The sequence below is a fragment of the Lonchura striata genome, chromosome 2, assembly GCF_050655825.1.
Source record: "Lonchura striata isolate lonStrDom1 chromosome 2, ASM5065582v1, whole genome shotgun sequence".
Classification (NCBI taxonomy): domain Eukaryota; kingdom Metazoa; phylum Chordata; class Aves; order Passeriformes; family Estrildidae; genus Lonchura; species Lonchura striata.
Genome location: NC_140704.1, coordinates 17,859,449 through 17,882,109, shown reverse-complemented (window position 1 = coordinate 17,882,109; position 22,661 = coordinate 17,859,449). Strand labels below are relative to the sequence as shown.

Genomic DNA, 22,661 nt, shown 5'->3' with positions numbered 1-22,661 from the left:
TAAATATGAACAAGAAGTAGAATCCCTTCAGTACAGAATATAAATTACTGTCCCTCGATCCTAAATCCATAGGAAAAAGAAGTGTACATTATAGACCTTTGTAACTTGAAACTGTACTTTCACACACGTGGCATCCAAGGTCACAGTTTTTATTCCCAACCGAATAAGGTTTAAAAGATTTTTTTTTCCTGCAGTATGATTTTTATTATTTCACAAAGAAGGGAAAAGTGATGACACCTAGTCTTACTCAGGGAGATGGATGATCTGATTGTTTCTACAAAGGAAACTGTGTTTGAAGCACTTTATTAATGGCAGAAGAGAGCAAATAGAAAAGCTGGAGGTGGGAGGGCTTAAATTACTAGTCTCACTTACAGAATCTCTTGCTTATTTAGCAATGTAATGTGGAAACTCATTTTTGATCTTAAGATGTATTGCAGGAAAGTAAAACCTTTATTCCAAAAAAAAAAAAAAACCAAACAAAAAACCAAAAACAGATGTACAATTCCTTATGCCCTGGTAACCAATATTTGTTGATTTTATAGTAAATTATGTTTCCCAGTCAAGTTTTTAAAATCTGAAAACTTTCATAGAAAATCCTGTAACAGTATGTTTTCCACCAAGTTAAAGTTTTTTAAACAGCAGTTTATTTCCTTTGTGTTTTCTCATTTATTTGGTGCATTGAGAAATGGAAATCATGCAGGATTTACAGAACAAACAGTGTATCCTTCTAAGGGATGTGATTATTATGGCACTCTCTGTTCCTTTGTCACTTTACTCACTTTATCAAAATGTTGTTTGTCTATGTAATGCTTTACAACTTCAAGCAAAGGTTGCACTCACTGCTTAGAGTTTTAGGTGAAATTTCTAAAAAGGGAAATCTAGTGTATATCAGTAGTGCTGCAACATGGCTCTTGCTTTTAGTATTTATAGATTACACTTACTGCCTTCTTGAGCATGAATTAAACCCTGTTAAGTACTGTCTTTCTGCATTGGGATGGTTGTTTTAATTTAGACAAGATGTTACTGTGAGTTGTTTTTGTAAGAGATGTTGAAGAACAAATATTGATACTTCTGAAGGGAACATACTATAAGGGTGATGGAAATGCAGAGTGTGGGTTTTTTTCTCTGGAAATGGGACTGGCTGGATGACCCCCAATAAATTCCAAACACTGGCCAAAGTGGTTTGAAAGATGTTTTGTGAAAAGCAGATACAGACCTGGGTGGTGGAGGGACAGCAGATATGGCAGAAGCCAAAAGAAGCATAGAAGGCACAAGGCAGGGCCCTGGGGCAAGGCTGAGTAATACAAGAGAGAATGAGCAGCAGCCAAGGTGGTTATGTGGTCTTGAAGTGGTAAAGAGGAAAAGTGGAAGAGGTGGCAGAGGGCAGATGTAGGCTGAGTGAGATGGCTAAAGTAGGAAGCATAGTGAGGGAGACAGAAAGCTCCTGTGGGAAGAAGACTGAGGCTTGGAGGAGAAAAAAATGGTGAAGGAGGAATGGCTTTTAGGTGGATCAAAGGGGATGGAATGGAGTAGTGGGAGCAGGAGGCTCTGTTACGTGGGGACTGGGGTCCTAAACAACCTGACATGGAAGAGGAGTTTGACCAAATTTCATTATTTGTTGTGTCATGTCAGTGAAATCCCATAGTTGTGTGTATGTGCTATTCCTTAAAAGCCTGGTCTGTGCACAGGAGATCAAGCTGGCTTGTCTGGATTAGTTTTTACTGTTGAATTTTACATGGGCAACATAATGCTGTTTCTGGTATCTTTGAAAGTTTTCAATTAATACCAAGGAGATAACATGCATGACTGTTGCTAACAGACAGCAATCCACCAAGCTCAGTGTATCACAGATAGGAAATAAAAAATAGTGGCTGTAATTTTAACAGGACTGTAAAGCCCAATGACTCATTTTAATTACATTATATGTTGGGGGTGTTTTCTACAGGATTCTTGCCCTGCATTGTGCAAGATGAGTTGTAGTTAACTGAGAAGTTGGGTTCTATTAGCAGGGGGCAGCTTAAGGCAGAGACAAAAGGAGGTAAAGCCATTAAAGGTCCAAGTGGCCACTGAGGTCTGTGTGGCAGAGACAGACATACTGCTTTAGCTTTCACAAGGGAATGCTGGCTGTGTGGATTTGGTTTTTGGTTTAGTTGCTGGATGTGCAAATCCAATTCCATGAGTTCTGATTTGCAGAGCTGAAACCACGTAACAGTAGCTGAAGTCAGTGTCAGCTGCAATTTTATTGCATGAAGTACTGTCTAATGCAGAGGACTCAAGAAGGTCATCTTGTACTTACCTGTTACTCTTCATCTGAATTTAATGGACAACTTTGACCATAATTTCTCCGGATGACAGGTTCATCTTGATAAAAGAGAAAGGAAGGAGTAAGATAAAATTCTTATTTTATCATGAGGAATACTTAGACCCAGGCTACAAAATTTGTTGCTTGGTCTTCAGACCAAGAGTAGGAAATAGGGTTGCAGAGATAGTCTGAGTTTTGGCTTTCCCACCTGGTGAAGGACTTTCTTTGCAAACTAAACATAATTTAAGGATTTGCTGGTTTAAATAAAAATGGAGATAGGTAAACCTTTCTTTTTTAATTTTCACTTTCATGTCTGAATCAATTAAAATAGGATTTTTTCACCTCTGGGATATGTTACTGATTGGAAAACTTTATGAATTTCTGTTACCTGTACTTTCCTCCAACAAAAGCAGAGAATGTTTGTCTTTTCAATTTCCTTTCTCTGTGCCCTTTTATTGAGTTTTGATATTTGCCTTATTACTTGGCTTCACATTGCTTCACTTTGCTTTATTTTTCACTCTATTTTTCTCCATTACAGTTTCCTCCCTGGTTTCTCCTCTGCCCTTTACTTTGCAGTTCATGATGAATGGAATGCAAGGCCAATACTTTTAGTCTAAACCTTTTGTTATCTCATATATAGTTGGATCCAAAACTAGACAAAACCTGTTTGTTCCACCCCTAGTTATTAGAAGAGGGCCAAAGAACTTTAGGGATATAGTGGGATTCATAACTATGGTCTCTTCATGCAAAGCAAGCAAGAATAGCACCATAGAAAGTGGAATAAATTGCATTTTCCCTATTTTGTTTTTATTACAAACTCCAATGACCATATAACCCATATGTGTATTACTAATTACCTCCAAGAACATTGTGGTTTTTAAATAGATTTAGAATAATGGCCAAGGTTTGGAAATTATTCTGTCTGACATTTGAGTAATATCTATGGAATGTTTAAGGCTGAGAACTTTATTTGTCAGGAACTTCTATTTCACAGCATTTCCTGACAGGGATGTACCTACAAATACAGAACACATGTAAGACTAGGGGTTTGCCATCCAAGGAAGTTCATTATTAAAAGAATAGCAAAAGAAAGAATGTTAGTATTTAGCCTACAGTATTTTTGTTTCCTCTACAACTGTTTTAGATTCATGACAGTAGAGAAGACAGACCTTATATATACAGTACTTGTATATAAAAATGTTCATTATCTCATAAATTTAATGCTAGCTTTCTTCTTTACTACCAGTACATTTTTTTTTTCAATTTGAAATGCAGCTTTTCTACTGTGATCTTAAGGAAAAAAAAAAAAAAAAAAAAAAAAAAAAAAATCAGAAATTTTACTGTCTTTTAGAGTAGTCAGAAAAACTATAGTGAAACTAGGGTTAGTATTGGATGTGCAACATAATAAAATTAATGGTTCAAAATTTTGAGCTTGAGACATAGCTTTGATAACATATAGGGATTATATTGTTTCATTTTAGTATATTAGTATTAGAAATAGAGAAATAATATGGGCCATTAGATTACAAAATAAATCTAGATAAAAAATTCAGGCTGGAAAGGAGCATTATTTAAGATAACTCTTGGAATTTATAGTTGCAATGTAGGAGCAGAGACCAGGCATGAAACAGTAGGCATTCTTTCAATTGCCTACATGAACATTTATTTCTATAGCTGCTGAAGGATGACTTCACCTGGAGGATGAATAGGGCAGCTGAACATCCCTCCTTCCAGTTAAGATTATGCAGTATATAAAGTGGATTTATGGTTATTGAAAACTGAATAGCTGGACATTTGTTTAGGTAAAGAATAATTGGCCTACCTCTGTTCTTATTTGCTGTGAGACTGTGACTCAGACCCAAGTATAAAATATACTTTAGCTATTTTTAAGCATGATTTCCTCCAAAAATTGGTCATGTCAAATATATCTGGCAGGCTTTCTTTCATTGGTAACCTTTTTACCCATTATCTGAATTTGTGCAATTATGATGGAGAGGTAAGGGTCTCAATAATACTGCATTTCTATGATATACTGTATACACTGAGCTGTGTGGGATATGCTGTTCTCTACCTGTCAAACAGTACATGTCTATATTTTTCTATAATACTGTGGAAAATTGCTGGCTAGGAGGAGAAGGAAGACCTGATTGATATTGTGTTCAGGAAGAGCTCCAGTGTGTGCTCAACTCTTCTTGCGCATCAGAGAGTTCACATGTGGGTGACACCTCATAAAAGCCATACCCAAGGGACAAGCCTGGATTGGAGCTCACAGCTCCCATAATTCACTAGTGGAGAAAATTCAGATTATGGATGAGATTGCATGAATTCTGATGTCAATATTTTGAAATAGAATGTATACTGCAGCCTAAGTATAATTCAGTTTACCAAGTCAGTAGCCAATTCCAAATAAAAATAAAAGAAAAAGCTGCTTTGGAAACCAAGTTACAGTAGTTGCCTTGCTTACAGAACTATTTTTCAATTGCAAAAAGTATATCCACTTTAAAAGTTCTTCCTCTGGGACCTGGCAGGAAAAGGAGGAGAGCTCTATACATCCCCTTGGGAAGCTCAGGATCTTCTGTTTGTTTTGCTGTAAAGTCATGAAGGATGAGCAAAAACTTCACCAGTTCTCTCCATAGCTCTAAAAAAGCTTAAACTATATAGATGAAGGAATTTTGGAGAGGTTACAATTTTTGGGGAAATTAAGTAATTATTTTAATAATTTTTGAATGTTCATTTTTCCTTAAATTATGTATTTTTAAAATCTGTCGGAGGTTTTGGAGTCTAGATTAAATTAAGGGAACTAATAGATGTCACAGACTGTAGGTATTCGAATGTTCCTCACTGGATTCTTGCTCTGTAAAGCAACATATCAGTATCACTTTCACACCTTTAGGATGTAGGTATACATTTTATACAGAGTATATAACTTTCATGTATATACAAAATCTGTAACAGTGTAGGAATGTCACCTAAGTAATATGACTTAATTGGAACCGTAGTATTTCAGTATTAGAGATTTCAGTAGGTGTCAAACAGTACCATGCAAATCTGAACTAATTTAGCAAAATTTGAATGAGAAGGCTCAGAAATATTGGTCCTACAGTCAAAATCCCCTCAGGCCTGACTGTTTCTGTGAAACAGGGGTTTTTTCCTATCCAGAAGTGACCCTAATAATACAGGGTGTATAGTTTTTGAGTGTACCTTTTATCAAAACAAGAGCTAGTGTGTTTTGAATTGAAAGCATGACTTTCAGATTTATCCATGTATTTAATGTTGTGGATATTCTAGTAGGTTAAAAAGTTACTTGTGAGTTCTATGTTAGTTTATTTGTATGATGTCAAGACAGAAGTTTTTCTACAGATGAGAGGTTTTTGACTGGAAATGGAAAGAACATCACTGAAATACAGTGAAAAGAAATAGCAATGCTTATCTATTTAACATGTACTTGATAAGCTTGTGTATCTTTTCTTTTTGGTGGATGGACTGTAGTGTCCTTCTAGGCTGAAATTCAGCTCCTATCTCTATCTGTTGTTATTCTTGTCTGCTAATTAAGTGATGGCTCAAACTTCCTTTAATTTTCAGGTTAGCTCACATCATCCTCTGAAATGGGATTTTCAAAGCTGGACATGGTGCTCCCTCACTCAGTGCTGTGGAAGGATTATGTTACAATTATTGTGGATAAATGTTTATAAATCCTAGTGCAAGTACAGGGTTTTTTTTTTTTTGCACAATGGCATGGTAGAGCCATTTTTGCTGCTAATCATCTTCTAACTTCAGGCATTGAGGGCTTTCCCCTGACCCAGAAACACAATCATTCTAGCTGATCTTAATTCCTGAATCCTTTCTAGTATTAAAAGTGTAGACACAACATCAGCTCTTTCCAAATCTTCTGGTATTTCATCCATCCTGAGTGAATTCAGGTAAGTATTAAGAATGCAGAAATATTCATCTGTTAGTCCTTGTAGTGCCCTAGGATGAGATTCGTAAGATCCCAGCACACTGTCTGGTTTCATTCCTTTCCTTTTTAGATTTTCTTGCTGGTATTAATTATGGAAGACACATGGTCACAGCTGACCCTCTTCTTGAAGTCTGATATGAGAAAGGCATTCAAAATTCTGCTTTCCCCACACCATTTGTTAAAAACTGTCTTTTCCCATTCAGTAATGGATCCATCTTTTCTTTGCCCTTCCTCTGACTACATAAGGCATTTATGCAATAAGTAGTCACCCAGGCCTGCTCTTCATTTTAAGGAAAGGCAAACTGTTCAGGGCCCAGTCATGAACCAGTTATTCTGAGTAAAAAACAAAACAGGCAAAGCTGCAAACACATGAAAAATTGAAACATCCGGAATGCACAGCTAGCTGTCTGAACATATCCAGGATATTAATATCCAGACATATAAGAACAGGCAAAGTTGTACTATTACTGGAAAATAAGTTTTTATGGTGGCCATCTCTTGCTGACATAGGTTGAGTTTTGTCCTGCCCTAGATAAAATTTATCTTGAGACTCGTACTTTGAGTTTGTGAACATGCTAAGACCCTTGCTGGAGCTTCAGCAAATAAGTAACTTCCCTTGCAGTGAAAACTTTGGAGACCTCTCCTCAGCCTTCTATCTTCCATTAGGCAGATTCATCTGCAGCATCTAGATGTGGCATAGACAGACTTCATTAATTGTTTGAAATTAAACTTTCTAGGCACCCCCTGTTAGAAGACACGGGAAAAGAGGTTTCGGCAGAGAAGGTGTAAGTGCAGCCCTGCTGTGTGAGGTGCAGGCACTGCCTGGCTATCATGCAAGCTTCACAGACATCTGTGCTGCATCTTGGCTATCACCTGAAAGGTGCATCACCTTCTTTTGAGGCTGCAAATGCCTCTTCTGCCAATGATACTCTGCCTGTCTAAAGATGGTCCCCTCTCTCCCCATACCCGTATGGCTGCCAGAGCCAGGAGATTACAACCTCTTTCTCTCTCATGTATCAGTTTCATTAGGGCAGAGGATAAATACTAAGCATATCATTAGTGAGGGTGATCAAATAGCACCTGGAGGCGTTAAAATTAATCCAGCAGTTTGAGACCGACATCTAGCTTCCCTTAAACACATTTTATGCTGACCTGTAAGTCACTATTTTGTGGCACAGATTTTTCAATGAGGCCTTGAAGCCTTTATCATGCGATAAATGACCTCATTTACATGCTGGACATTCCAGGCAATGTTAAAATCATGCACTCAGTTCATGCACTAGCCATGCAAACTCACATGTTACACTTGGCTGTTTTCCAGCCTGCACATCTCATTGTTCAGTTTGCTTTTCCTACTGAAACTGTGCCCACTGTTTGTCATCTGAGGCTCATCTACCACCTTGCTGTGTTTCCCATTCTTACATAGTCTATGCACTTACAAGATTCAGTTTATCTGTGTGCTGAATTACCTCTCATATTACCATAAGTGATGTATCACTTTGAATGCTGTCTTGACCTCTTGGAACTAACTGAGCTCTTCCTTTGCAGGGCTCTGTAGCCCACAGGCCTGTGTTCTGCAATGGTTTGCATGCTCCATGGCTGGGCAAGAGCCTTGGTGTGGGGCAAAGCTGCAGCTTTTAGGCAAATCAGACTACTAACATGGAAAGCTATCTCTACGCAGCCTCAGAAGTCCTTCCAGATTAAGCAAACAGTTAAAATTCTCCTGCCTTTAATGATGGTTGAAATAGGTTCTGGCACCAGAGCATCCTTTATAATGCTTGTGCACGTGCACGTGTGAACCTCTACATGAGTCCTCTGCCTGCAGCTCCTAGGGGACTTTCTGGGAGACAGAGAAAGTGTAGTTATTGCTGAGTAAATATCAGACTGGAATTAGCTGCTCTGGAGATAGTTTTAAGTAGAACAAAAGTGTAACTAGAACTTACTTGCTGATGACAAAGTGTTGGTTTATAGTATGTTGTTTGGTTGGGGTTTTTTTTTAATATCATCAAACTGATGTGTATCACTGCATGTAAAGTAAATAGAGGTGCAAGCAATACTTGTGCCAAGTAATCTAATTCTGCATTTTTAAAGGAACTAAGAGGCTGATCAACCATACAGTATTTTTCCATGAAAGATCCTTTTGTTCAGATGCCACTATGTCCTAATATTAAAAAAAAAAAACAAAAACAAAAAAAAACAGCAAAGAGGAGCTTAACTTATGTAATATTTTGTTTCTTTGTTTTCCACATTCTTACAAACTATTTTTTGCTAGAAAATTATGATGGAGTTGTAGAGACTCATTGTAAGTAACCCACTGCAATCTTTGTCTTCACAACTGGTGAAATTAGGTGAATCAGGGCAGCTGCTGCTTGTTAGCTGGGTCGTTTGTAGCAGACAAAACAATTCCTTCCTGCTTGATTGGCAAGTTATTTTAACGGAGTGTAAATTAAATATTTCAGTGGTGTTCCTAGTTGCATGAAATCCCCTTGGGTGCCTTACTGACGTGACCTCCTCTAACATTAATGCTGATGTTGTTGCTTGTTCTGGGGGTGTTAGGAGTTGCCGTCTCATCCTGGATGCCATGGAGCTACTCCCTGAAATCATCAAGGAGCTTCATTTAGCAACATCCTCCTGTTTCAAGGACTGAATACCAGTGGCGATAGCCTTGAGTTCTCCTTTTACTCATGTGCTAAATCTAAACTATGCATCCAGAGATAAAAATGGTGGCCTGTAGTCATCTTCTGTATTTAGTAATTCCTGTTCAGCCTTGAATGAAAACTGTAATTTTTCAAGTCAAAAATGGACTGCCTTTTAATTTCTTTTTTAGTCAGCTAATCACTGAAAATTCACAAAATCATGTTTTGTTGAAAGAAGGAAATTTCCACCAGTGCAAAGCCAAAAGCTTTAGGAGAAAAATCTGTGAGGTTCCAGGCTGCTTCCCTAGTGCATAGTAGAGAACATTGCTCCCTCACAGCTGACCCCTCAAGATACACAGATGTGAACTAAAGTACCAGTTTAATAATGGTTTCTGTATTTTCCTCTCAATAGTAACACAGGAGTTAAATTTTAAATGACAAGTTACAGCTAAAAGCGCTGATTTTTCTTTAGTCTCTGTTCTGTCCATAAGCACAGGCTTTATTCCAGATGACATGATAGAGATTCTTCCAAGTCCTCTGGAAAAATATTGGTAAAAAATAGCAGGTGCAACCTTATTTTTCACTCTTCATCATAGGATGTTTAAGCTCATGGTACTAACACCAGTTGGTTTTTATCTTCCTGAAAAAGTTCTGTAATACTTATCAGTACATTGACATTCCTGACAGTTGGAGCTGTTCTGTGCTGCTTGCAACAGCTCATATCTTTATATCCTATAGAACATATATCTATTTATTTCATATAATAATTCCGATAAAATGTCATCTCTCAAGCAGAAGTCTTGTCATGTAACATGTTTGAAAGCCAAATCCAATAGTTACTGACCATTTTAAAATGATGCAGATAGGATGTGTGGCCAGTGAGCCCAGGCATTCAGTAGTTTGTCAGACACTGTTCTGCAGAGATATGAGAGGAAGTTTACCCAAGTGTCCTTATCTCTCCAGCAGGAACATTGTATTCTGTAGAAGTAAGGAAATGCAGCCAGCTGATGGTACTAGATATTCTTGCATCATTAAAAAAGCTAACATATGAGATGAAAATCCTGTAGATTGTGACAGAACTATTTCTAAAAAGAGTTTCTTAACCTTATAAAAAGATTCTAAGTAAGTTTGTTTATGATTTTTATCTGTATGTTTGCTTAAGGACATTAAGAGCAGGTATAGGTCCACTTACAGTTTGAATAATTTCCTATGCATATGCTTGCTGTAGCTGCCATGATGGCATGTGATGAAGTGGCCACTGCCTGACCTATGGGCAGTGTCAGTGTGGAATGGCAATCTGCTCACTGCCAGGAATGAGGATGCCTGATCAAAATATTTGTTTAAAAAATATGTTTTAGTAAGTGGAAATATAGACCCAACCTCTGCCTATGGATGGAACAGCCAGGACTGCCTTACTTCAGTCATGCCACAGGTGCCTTCTGGGGCAAGGGTTACTTGGTGGATTAAAAGTGCTGTAAAGGAAGGGGTTGAGGTGTGTGTTAGGATCTTCTTTGGAAGCTGAATTCTCAACAAGTCAGAATTAGTGGCAAAATCTGGGTTTTCTTTTCACCGTGATGATACATGGTTAAAATACTTGAAGCCCTTGTAAAGGATTCTGAATTTTTAAAATGAAAGGTGATATACATGCAGACAACATTACTGGTATTTTCAATAAAAAAACGGAATGAACATCTGATGTGTTGAGGATGATAAAAATACGTATAAGATCTCTTTTAAATTACTACAAAATTACTTTTACAGAAATTGATATAAATACCTTTTTAGTCTTCAGAGATTTTCAAAAGAATACATTCAGTAACTTCAAAATAAGTTCTAAATACTTCCGCTCTAATTTTGTGATTAGATGTTTCCAAGGATTGAAAGAAGTACGTGCGAGCTCTGAGCTTCCTGTTTTGCTTTCTTAGTTCACTGAAACAGGACTTATATAGACTTAGGTAAAGAAAGCAAGCACCCTTACCACTTACTATGTTATGTGATCTTTGCACAGGCAAGCCTTGTAAAATCAGCAGCATTTTTAAGACCCTTGATAGCTACACAAGATATTTATACACTTTTTCAGAAGGGAAGTGCTATGAAACTGTCAGAGCTCTTCTGAATTTCCAACAGAGCGAAAAATCCCAAAGAACCAAAGAAAATAGTAGGTTTGGATGATGCAATCTGTATGAATTGCACCCTATCTGCATTGGTACTAAATATTGTCATAAATATTTTTAATTATCACATGCTTTTGCTAAAGCAAAGTGATGTGTATTCAGCAGTTCTATTGAGTAGTCATAGTCCATATTCATAGATATGAGGATTTCAGCTTTTTGATGTGTCTTGATATGTGAGACAACCAGCTGTAAGGAGGGGAAGAAGAGTGACTTGCACTAGGAGATTTAACTGGTCACTCATCCATTCACTCAGTATACAGGCTACAGAGTGCTTAGGCTTTGTTTGTTAGCAAACGAGATTTATGGTTTCTCCTAGCCTTAAGAAAATTCTTGCACAGTAGGAGTAATGCAATTCCTTATTTATCTGTCTGGCTTTGCTCTCACCTTCATCTGTCTGTAAGAACTGGGTCACCCTTCATCTGTCATCAGCAAGCAGCCTGAGCGCACTGATGCTGTGTGTAATCAGCCCTGCTGAGCCTCTGGACAGGCGAGGAGCTGGAAAGCACATTTCCTCAGCCAGGTACCCTGAGATGGCTGCACACTCCCATTTCACCAGCCAAGGTGCAAGGATGTGTCCCTGTGTCCCATGGGCAGCAGGGAGGGAGCTCTATCTGCAGCCTGCCCAACCTGCACAGTCTCATCTGAGGAGCTGAGGAGCTGCAAGGCTGAGCTGTGATCAGGGCACCAATGCTTTATTGCATGTGGCTGCTGAGCAGGTGGCTATGCAATGATAGTAAATAACATTGACCAGCAACATATCAGTGTGCTCTAAGTGTCACAATACACGCTCTGACTTAGTGGGTATTTACTGTCTCTAACATCAGGTTTAAAATTTGCAGCTAGGTTAATCTAATAGTATGCTTCTATCTTATGAAATACTTCATCTTAATATAGTAATGTAAACATTACCTTTAAAAGGTTCTGTTATTTCTTCTACCTTATTTCCAATACATTTGACTCCAAAGAAAGCCTTTTTAACAGTTTCTACAGTTTATAAAGAAATGTGTCCACTTATTAAATCCAGACGTGCCATTTGTTAAAGGAATTGCATCCTGTGAGATATCCTGGAGAATGTTCCTTTCAAGTTTTAAGAACTGGTTCAGATAAATAAAACAGATATTCAGTCTCCCTGAGTTCACTTTAACAAATGCTGTAATGTAGACTTTAAAATAAATGGATATCTGGAATGAGCATGTTCCTTCCTGCTAAGCTGAAGTTTTAGTATTTTCAGTATTGTTCAAGACGCCTTATAAATGTTGTATCTGGACAATTGAGCATAATGCATCTAAAGACAACTCTTCTGGTTCCATGAAAGTCTTCTCATTATAAATTATTGGGGAAACAAGAGATAGGGGAAAGTTTTGGGATCATACTGCTGATTGCATCTAGTAAAGTCTAGACTGCATTGAAGGGGTAGTTTGAGATCTGGGTTTCTTTATGACAGTACTGATAGATGACTGTAATTGGACTCAAAGACATTAAAATGAGAGAGAGTAAAGAGGTTAAGAATTTTTGGCTGGGCTGTGAGTCTGTCTGATGTTATTGTTAATGCATTAAAATAGTATGTACTGTATACTGATAGACCATTGCTTTAAAATTATTCAGTGTTGTTCTCTCCTGTTGTCAGCATTTTAGGTGCATTAAATTACAAAAGGAAATTTAAAAAACCCAAATGAGTTCCTGCATGTCAGATGGATGTCTAAAAATTAAAGCATGTTTTGAGTTTAGATTGTGATCATTATTGATTACCTGCAGAGACCAGATGGGGACACAAAAGGGGATCTGCAGAGTAAAATATTTGCTGCTTGTAAGGGCATAAGGTACCTGAACCTGAAAAGAAACATGAGAGGAATGGGAAAAGTTCTTACAAATGCTATTTTGAATGAAGAATGACTGTGATACTCCTGTTGGAGTGGATCAACAAGGACCATAAAAAGATGGACACAGGTGAGAACTGAGATGATCTCCAATAGATCTGTTCAATAGATCATCCCCAGAGAAGATTTGAAAGCAAGAAAATTTGAGTCAGCTTCATTATTATATGTCAGAAACAAAATAAGGTCATTGTCAGTGGGTACACAGTATGCAGTTCCTTCATTTTGTGGGATTGATGAGAATAGTTTTAAATTTATGAAAAGGGACAGAGGACAAAGTGCAAGAGACACCCATGTGATCCTGTACAAGCCTTGAAGGTGCAGAGAAATTAAAATTGGACAAATGAGACTACAAAAATGGATAAAGGAGCAATATTATGAGATGATAGCCAGCAAGGAAAAGCTAGTTCCATTGTTTGTAAAAAATTTTGACATGAAGATTTAGTTGTGGAAAAAATCCCATTGTATCTGGCTGAGAGTTGGGTGAGGTCAGTGTGGATTGTGGAATTGTTGCATCAATGTAAGGATCCAGGCAGATGCATAGAAACTATCCATGCTAAAGGGAAATTAGGTGTTACCCAAAAAATGGCAGTGAGTCCAGGAAGGCTTGTGTTGGCAAGTAGAATCACTTGGGTGTCTGCACACATTAAGGGCATAAAGCTTTGAGAAAAGGAGGATGGTATGAGAACAGAACCTCCATAAATAAGGGGAAAAAAAAAAAAAAAAAAAGGAAGAAAAACTAAAAGAAAAGCTTTACTGAGGTAGTGTCACAGTAATCCAATGGGATTAGGGAATCCAATGGGATGGGAATAAGGACAGGGAGAGAATGACTCAGAACCAACCTAGGTCTGTAAGGTTTCCAGTGGACAAATATTTGAGAAGTTGCAGGCAGCAGTTAATTAATCTGGAATAAAAAGTGCAGAGACTACTATATAAGGCAGGCATGAATGTCATCCAAGGTTCAAAAAACCTCCTAGAAATAATAAAAATATATAATTGAGATACATTGTAAAACAGTTCCCTATGTTTCATTGTATAAATAATCATCCTAAAAATAGTATTAAGCATAAGCAAGGAGTCTGATAGTAATGGAAAGAGGATTGGCCTATACAGAGAGCTTACACAAAATTCAGAAAACATAAGAATGAATCGTAAATGTCTAAGAAGCTACTTAACAAAGATGTAATTATTTTTCTAAAAATAAAAATTGCAAAAAGTAAAGAAGAGTAAAAATGCAGTCAGTGGAAAAAAACATAGAATTTTGACATTAATGGTGATATAGATGGATGGGTTTTAGATGTAATAGGTAGTGTTCCTCATATTTTAATGATTCTATCAAACCTGGGACAAATGCAGGGCATCTAATAGGAATGATTATGCAGAGATGGAAATTTTTACCTCCAGGGGGAAGCAAAACTTAAATTATGTAATTGTTTCAATCAGAAGAGACCATATCATCCACATCCAAGAACTTGCATAATATTCCAAAAGCAAGTACTTTCAATAAATATATCCCATCATTTGGTATTCCCTGGGGAAATAAACGAAAAATAATACTTAAATTGGAAAAAAAAAAATTACTCCATTAAAGAGCATTACTGTAATCTCAATAGAATGTAAAATCTTCTACAAAAAAAAAAAAAAAAAAAATTTAAGGAAAGAATAAGCAAATGACACAAAACATGGTAAGTAAGTTAAGATACAATGTAGGATCTCCACAAAGAGATCATGCCTGACTAAGCTGATGCCTTTGGTTGAAAAAATAGCTGAGTTAATTCTCTAAACAAAAGAAGTAATGATATATCCACATGGGCTTCAGTAAAATACTGTATTTGTCGTCTGCTGTGTAGAGATTTGTTAACATTGGAATTATGAATGAATTGTAGGAGGAAAAGAGAATGAAATCATCACCTAGAAGGAAAATTGGAGCTGGAGGATGGGTTGGAAGGCACCAAAGGATTTCCCAAGGACTGCCTATGGGGTCAGTCTTAGGAAATGTTATTGTACCACACAAACATCAATACTAGGAAAAATGTCTTGATGATACAAGTTACCAGAAGGATTATGCTGAAGGCTGGAATTTCATTTAGAAGAAATGAAATGAGCATACAAGTTGGAAAATAGTGCAAGGGGGGTGACAGACTGCTGTCAGAAGTGAAGGGTCATGCACTTGGGAGCGTGCATCAGGGAGAGGCTGGACAGGCATGGGAGTGTTAATCACAAGATAATTGAGGCATCAATATGAGACTTTAGTGGGAAGTGGACAGATTTGATTCTCGCATGGATCATCTGGCAGTATAAGGAAATTTGTTTCCCATGCAAGGAAGCCTTAGTGCTGCTTGGTATAAGGTATGTGTAAAGTATAACAAACAAAAATCTGTGCCAGTGTGATCATATATACTTAAGAAATGTAAATTCAAACTCTTTTAGGAGCCTAGGCAGGTTTATAAAACGCCTTGAGGAAAGGAGATATATTATGAGGGGAGATTAAAATCCTTGATTTGTCTGACTCTGTAAAAAGGAAAGATGAGAGGAAATACAGTTGCTGTCTCACTCAGAGGAGGATTTGTACATAAAAGATAGTTCTAGCGCAAAAAGAAATAATTGCACACTAATCTTGAGAATCTGTGGGCTGGAAATTTAGGCAGCTTTCAAATATGAAGCACAGTGGGACAAGGCACCTGACTAATTTTTAGAAGAAAATGTGTTGATTCATGAGAAAAAAGTATGTAATGTACTGCCATGTAGTGCTTACAGGGAAGGGACTTGGTAATAAAATTGATTTCTCTTCCCAATGAAATGAGACACTGGAAAGATGGGGAGGGAACACTTTAAAATAATACTGGTAAAGGTAGCATTGTGATATACTGGCAAATTACAAAACTCATGTGTTTTTGATTCAGAAAGATGGAAAGCCCCATATAATATTGATATCTTCAAAAACTATGTACACAATAGTTTTTTAAACAGAATTTTGCTTGTCTGGGGAGACTAAGATTAATTTGGCCCCTTTTTACTGTTTGGATAGTTTTGTTAAATGAAACCTACCTATATTTCTAAACATTTTTATTTTAAACATTTTTCTCTACTTTCTCTTAGTTAAAGTGACTTTTACACTGTACATCTGAAAAAGAAGAAAAACATACTGCAGCTGGCATTTTGCTAAGTTTTTCACATAAACCCTTGATATATGCCAAATGTTACTATATTTTGCTGTATATTTATAACAGTAATTATTTTTGATGTTACCTTTCTGCAATAAAACATAAGTTCTTAGAACTTCTGGGAAGAATAAACTTTATTACTTTCATATTTAGCATAGAGAAGAAAATCTCACAGTATATGAGTACTTAGTGCCTTGTATTAATAATTCTATGATTAGTGTGAGAAGTTGAGCTGATTATTTTTATAGCCCAATTTAAAAAGTAGAATTGTATAAATGGGCTTAGTGCAGTGCTGTGTAATGTAATCCTCCTCATGGCAGCAAAGAAGAAGGAAAGGTTTCTGCTGGAAATGGCGTTTGGTGTAGCTCAGTAATGCAGTCTTTCCTACAACAGCACAGGAAGATATTGGCAGCCTCAGGCTATGTTTCCTATAATGTCACTTTAGTTATTCCAGTTTTTTTGGGCTTCCTTTTTCAGCTTGAAGGAATTAAGTCCCATTGAGATGGAAAAGATCTATATCTGAAATAGCATAAATTGTTTGTTGATTTTGTGAAATGTGTAAGTCATAATGTGAGCAAAAACAAATCTCTAACTTTGATGACATGCTGTGAACTTTCTCCCTCCACCAAAATGTTTGTCCTTGGAGGCAATACGTGGTGGAAGATTTCTAAGGGCAAGGATAACAATACAGTGGTATGTTCCTGGAACTAGAGCACTGGGTTAAGTGTTTTGCTTGTTTGTTATTTTTTCCAATTCACTTCAAGTAAATGATGTTCATTTACACAGACTTGGAGAGCCTGGTGAATAAATGAATCCCAGGAAAAATATTAGGCGATTGCCCACAGTCTTGTATAGAAGAGACAATATTTTCAGAGAGGCAGGAGGATTCCTGCTGGAGGGTGGCATCTGTGACAGCTGCCACAGGGCAGGAGCCAGCCATGAGCTCTGCTGGGCTGCTGCTATCCTGCCATTTCCTCTCAAATGGGTAGTCCTGCTTCACACATAGTGCCTCTTGGAATTTTGGCTCCATCAATGCAATTGCATTGCTTCCAGCCCAGTTATGATGGTGGTGCTGAGATGGGAATCTGGTGTAGGGTCCTGGTGGGGGAGGATGTCCCCATACCTGCCAGCTCAGCATCCCTGCTGAGTTGGGCACTGCCAGGCTGGGGAGGAGTGACCTGTGCCAGGCAAACGTTTGAGCCCTGCAGGGATGAAGAACTGGATATGGCTTTGTCCTGGATTTGCACTGTTCTCAGGTTTCAGCAAGGTCACCAGTGGGTGTGAGCATGTGGAGGGGTTTCTCTGCCAGGCAATGATGAGTAACCAGTGGGACTCTCTGCAGGTGGGAGACTGCTTATTTCAGGAAAAAAACCTGATGTGCTAGTGAAGGAATGTAGGTGGAATAGGGATGGGCCCATTATAAAGTTAGCCTAGTTGCAAGTTTGTGATTTCTCAGTGCATCTTCTCCCTCAATGTTTTTCTTTTGAGTGTTCAGAACAACTCTGCATTTCATCACTAAATATATTGGTGGTTTTTGTGTTATTTCCTGCTTAGACATAACTAGGGCATGCAGAGTATCTTGGAGAAGATCTAAGATAGCTATCATCTGAGATTTCTATCCTCAATTTGCAGACCATGCTGTGTAACAAAATTTGAATATTCATTTTGAACTTTTGGGGTTTGCTTATCCAAACTATTTGAAATTCACCAATCATTATCAAAGCTAAAATCATCTTTGCTTCAGTTGCTGAGAGAGATTGCAAATTCTTACTTGGGAGAGTAGTCAGTATGGGGAGATGCACCACATAGCTCCAACTTTGAAAGTGGGACAGTCCAAGTTTAATGTTCTATTTTCTGTTTAAAAAGCCCCCTAAAGGAATGAAGAAAAGACATCTAAAAGCTTATATTTCCTTTTTGAAATTTATAAATAGAGGCAATTCTTCCTTAGCAAGCTGTAATAGCCAGCTTTGCTATTTGCTTGTTTAGTTGAGCAATGATGAAGTTACATAACTTTTGCTTAGGTAATACATTAATCCACATTAGTAAAGTCAGTTCTTGTCTTTCATATCTGGATATACAGTTTTCACACTTTGCCTTCTTCCTTTGTATGAATGACATAGTTTTAGCCTCTGAACAACTGAGCTTCAAGAGAGAATATGGTGTCAATAGAGTGTCCAGCTCACCATCCCCCGTGAAAATAAGTTTCTATAATGCAATTTGTGGTTGCACATGTGACACATAGTCAAAGTTTGTCTTGTATTCAAGGTTTAAAATGTTATTTCTATTCATTATGTTTTTCTTTCCTTTAGCTTCATTTCATCTTACTCTCTTACCTTTCCTTTGCCCTCCCTCAGCTTTTTCACCTCCTGTTCTCCCCATTAGTAACAAGCTTTTATTTCCCTTTGCTGCCTCACTGTGTCTGGCTTTAGTTTATGCTGTTTCTCCTGTTCTCGCTGCATATTTTTCTTTCTACTAATTTTGTGATGGGCCACTGTCTATGTTTGGATGAAGTGAAAGTGAATGAACATGGTCCTGAGGATGAAAATTTAATGCTTTGATGGCCCAGTCCATGGCTGTAGAAATAAGTCAGCTTGAGTGCTGTGAAGGCCAGAAGACCACATCTTCCTTAAAATAAGGGGTGGGAACATTAGGCCATATTTTCCCTGCCATTGCATAATATAAAGTTAGTTGCCCTTCAAAGTTATCCAAGTGGCTGAATGGATTTTTTTCACACCCCTGCACTGGATAATCAAGCAGAGGAGCCCATGTGTGACACAGGGGGCCAATGGTAGAGAAGAAACCTCTGACAAATTTAGGAGGCAAGGGATTTATCTGACTCCTCAAGGGGAAAATTACTGATTCTTGCACTCATAGGATGTTTCTATGAGATAGTGTGAAATAAGCACCTTCAGGACTCAGAGCCTCTTTTCAAGGGTTTCCATTGCACTGCACCATGAAATCAAAGGCAGGCAAGGAGAGGTTTTTCACCCTGGTTTGCCTGCAGATGGCTGCATCAGTATGACAGACCATGTTACTCTGATGAATGGAATTATTCCTGACTGGACTATGTGCAGTTTTCCTTTTGTATGGAAGAGGAATGCTCTTGCCAGAGCAGGCAGTGCCCCCTCTGTCTGCAAAGCGGAACATGTTGTCTACAGAAGCAGAAACATATTTGTGATGAGAGAGGAAAAAAATATTAATCCTTTCAAGAATTAATTTTCCAGACTATGCTTTTGCAAGGTACTGAGTGTGTAAACTGAAGCTGCTTATCTTAGATAAGGATGGAGGGGAAGGACAGATGTCTGTGGACAGGAAAGAAGAGAAACAGCTAAGCACAGACTCTGGGTACACCACAGGTAACTTTATGTGTTTCTATAAACTGAAACACGATTGGAAAAATGACTAGTTTCTGAATGTGGAAAATCAGAAGGTAGAAAGCAATCTTTTGGCATTGAGGATGAGCATTGCTTGGGACTGGGGGTGGCCTGGCAAGGCAGCGAGCGCATCCCTCGACTGCTGGGCGCGCATCCCTCCCTCGTGCTCTGGGTGCCTGCAGATGGACACCTGAGCACATCAGCTCCTCAGCCCTGGAATCTGTGCCTCACCGGGAGCCTGGAGCAGGAAATCCTTTAGCACACACAAATTCAGAGCTCCTTTCCTTTTCCTTCAGGCATCTTCACAGTGCTGCGACATGTGAGAGTGAAGTGGCAATAGATGTCACTGGGAGTACAAGGGATCTGTTCAAAGGCTCAGGGTGATTCTGCTGCCTTACATTTTTATCCATTAGAAAGATATGTAATTTTAATAAAAGTTCTGGGTTTTTTTAAATCTAGAATGGGGTATGATGAGAAATGTAGAAGAATAGAAAAAGCTCAAGAGACTTCACTAATCCCCTAAGGAAAAAAATCTCACCAAATAACTATTGAGTGCTTTGTATTTGTTTGTTAACTGGAAAATCTTGATTGTTTTAACAAGAAAATTAGGAGTAAGTACCTTTTCTTGGGACTTCTGCTACTGTAAATAAAATGTGAAATATTTTCCCTGTACAGGGAAGAATTTTTTTTTTATATTGAAACTTATTTTGACCTTCCTCATGATGAAAACTGATAAATTACTTCAATCTATCTATATATATGTATTTCAGGGTTTATTTTTTTAGTAACTTTTATGATTTGGGCTGTAAGCAGGTATCTGAACCAAAATATTTTATCTGTAGTTCTCTTCCATTCATTCATAAGTAATTTATTTCCACAATTTTTTAAAGTAGGTGACTAGAGTAATAGGCACATACTGGTAGTTTTTCAATTATTTCCACTTACACTAAAATATAATTCCATTTAACAAGAGAATATTTTTAATGTGCCATTGAATGAGAATATAACTCTCTTAAGATAATACATGCAGCTGTAGCCATCAAATACAAAGGCAGCTTGAAAAATTATAGTAATAAAAGGGTAGATACTTTGCTTTAGTGAGAGACTGTGAGCTGCCCTGGTGAACATTAAGAAAAAATTACTTTCCTAAAACTATTTCACTTTAGGATGGTGTGTTAGCAGGCATCAGACTGATCTAGAAAAAAGATGATGGGGAAAGGATTTTTTAAAAAATTACTTTCTTATTAATTTATTTAGTATGACTGTAAACCCATAAATATATAGTTTGAAGTTAACTGTCTTTGACATTGATATAAAAAAAAAAAGTCTTATATCTTTTTCCAATTTTAGATTTTCTTGGTGTTCCAGCTCCTGGAATCCTAAGTGCAAATTTAAACCTCTGATTCCAGGAAAAGAAAAAAGACTCTCAGCATTATAGTTACAAAATGAAAATGATGCGAATATTACCTGCCTATAACTTAAGTGCTCAAAATCCAAAAAGCAAATGAAGAATCTAAAATTTATTTTGGATCTTAGTGGGGATATGGATGCACGGCTATGCTAAACCAAAGGACATCTTAGCTCTTTGGTTTCAAAATACCATAGAGCTTCTACTCTGTCTCCTTCTCACATCTTCCAAGAAGGATATAGATTTTTTTAAAAGCTCTGTGAAAACTGAAGGAAGAAATAGGTGTTCTGAGCAGCTTTAATCCTGTTCTTTGAATTAATAAAAGGAAGCTGGCTATTTGTCATTTCATTTCTCATGTTGTGTTTCTACCTTCACTAAGCACACCATTGAGCAGCTTCACACCGGATGTAAATGTGAGGAAAACCACAGCCTTTGTAAGAGCAAGTCTCAGCTGTGGCTGGGAGGTGCTGGAGAAGGAGAAGGAGCCATTCTGTTTCCTTAGTTTGCCTTCCGAGCGTCTCTTTGAGTCATCGCCAGCTTTGCTCCCACCTTGCCTCTGATACCTGGGGAGGAAGCAGATGCCATTCCCTTCTCAAGTCATGAGGAGATTCTCCTGGGTCCCTGCAGGTGCAGAGGTGGGAGGGCCTGCAGGCAGTGGGGCTGTGCTCTGCAGCGATGGATGAAACTGCAGCCCCACCCAAGGAATCCCCAGCCCAGCAGGGCCCATTCCTTCAGCGAGGCAGCACGGTGCCACCACTCCTGACAGTGGGGATTTGTAAACTGGAGGGGTGGGGGGTGGTTTGGCTAAGCAGGAATTTCCTTCATACAACATAAACAATTATTTAGTTTAAGTGCTCCCAAATTTAGATGCAATTAGTTGTAGTTAAAAAGAAAGGATACTGAGTTAAGATTTCTGTAAGGAGCAGTTTTTAAGAGTGAAGTTCAACTTCTGTGCTTGGTGGGACCAATGTCCATAACCAACAATTTTTGATGAGGCTCAGCTGAGAAAGAAGAAGATCATTTCTTGCCTCTTTCCCCCTGGCCACCTCCTGGCACTGTGCTGGTCAGATGGGACAAGAGCTGTCCCTGTCCCTTGCCAGGACCTGGACCCCCAGGGCAAAGTGGGAGCTGCAGAGGTGCTGGGAGTGTGGTCACCACCTTTGGCTTTTGGCCCCATCTGATGAGTTGCCATCACCAAGGATAAAGGATGTAAGGATATGCTGGTAAGAAAAAGGGCAGGAAAAAAAGCAATGTTCCCAGTGTGGTGGAGGAGGAATAAACTCTAATGTGATCATCCCTGTCACAGATGGAATATTTTACAAAGTATTCTGTCTATAATATAAGAAATATGCTAAACATATAAATTATGCTGCATTTGAAATATAGAAATAAAAATAGAAGTTGAAAGGTAGAGCTATTGCCTCTTCTGGGTTTACAGCATGCTGTCAGTAGAAGATGTTAACCCTAAAACCTCCTGGGAGCAGCTCATTCACTGTGGGAAATGCTGGGATACCCTTAAAGGGTTAATAAAATGTAGCAAATTTAGGTTTTTACTACTACAGCTGACCATTATTTTTTTAAATTCTGTAATAAATGATTGAGCATTGAATGGTAACACAAACTGTTGCAAAAATCAATCTGCATGTTAAATCCCACTTTTGTTTTGATTGAGGTGGAGTCAGTTATTAACTGCATGATCAGAGCACAGACGCTGAGTTCTATTCTTCCCTTAATTGAGAATTGCTGTGTTTGGTATGGATACTTGACAGTG

General features: G+C 38.0%; 1 protein-coding gene across 22 annotated transcripts in view; it reads left to right on the top strand.

Annotated features, from left to right (window-relative positions):
• The window catches only part of KIAA1217 (KIAA1217 ortholog), a 360,062-nt gene that overhangs the window by 131,150 nt on the left and 206,251 nt on the right, over window positions 1-22,661 (top strand). The gene's annotated exons all lie outside the window — the stretch shown is intronic.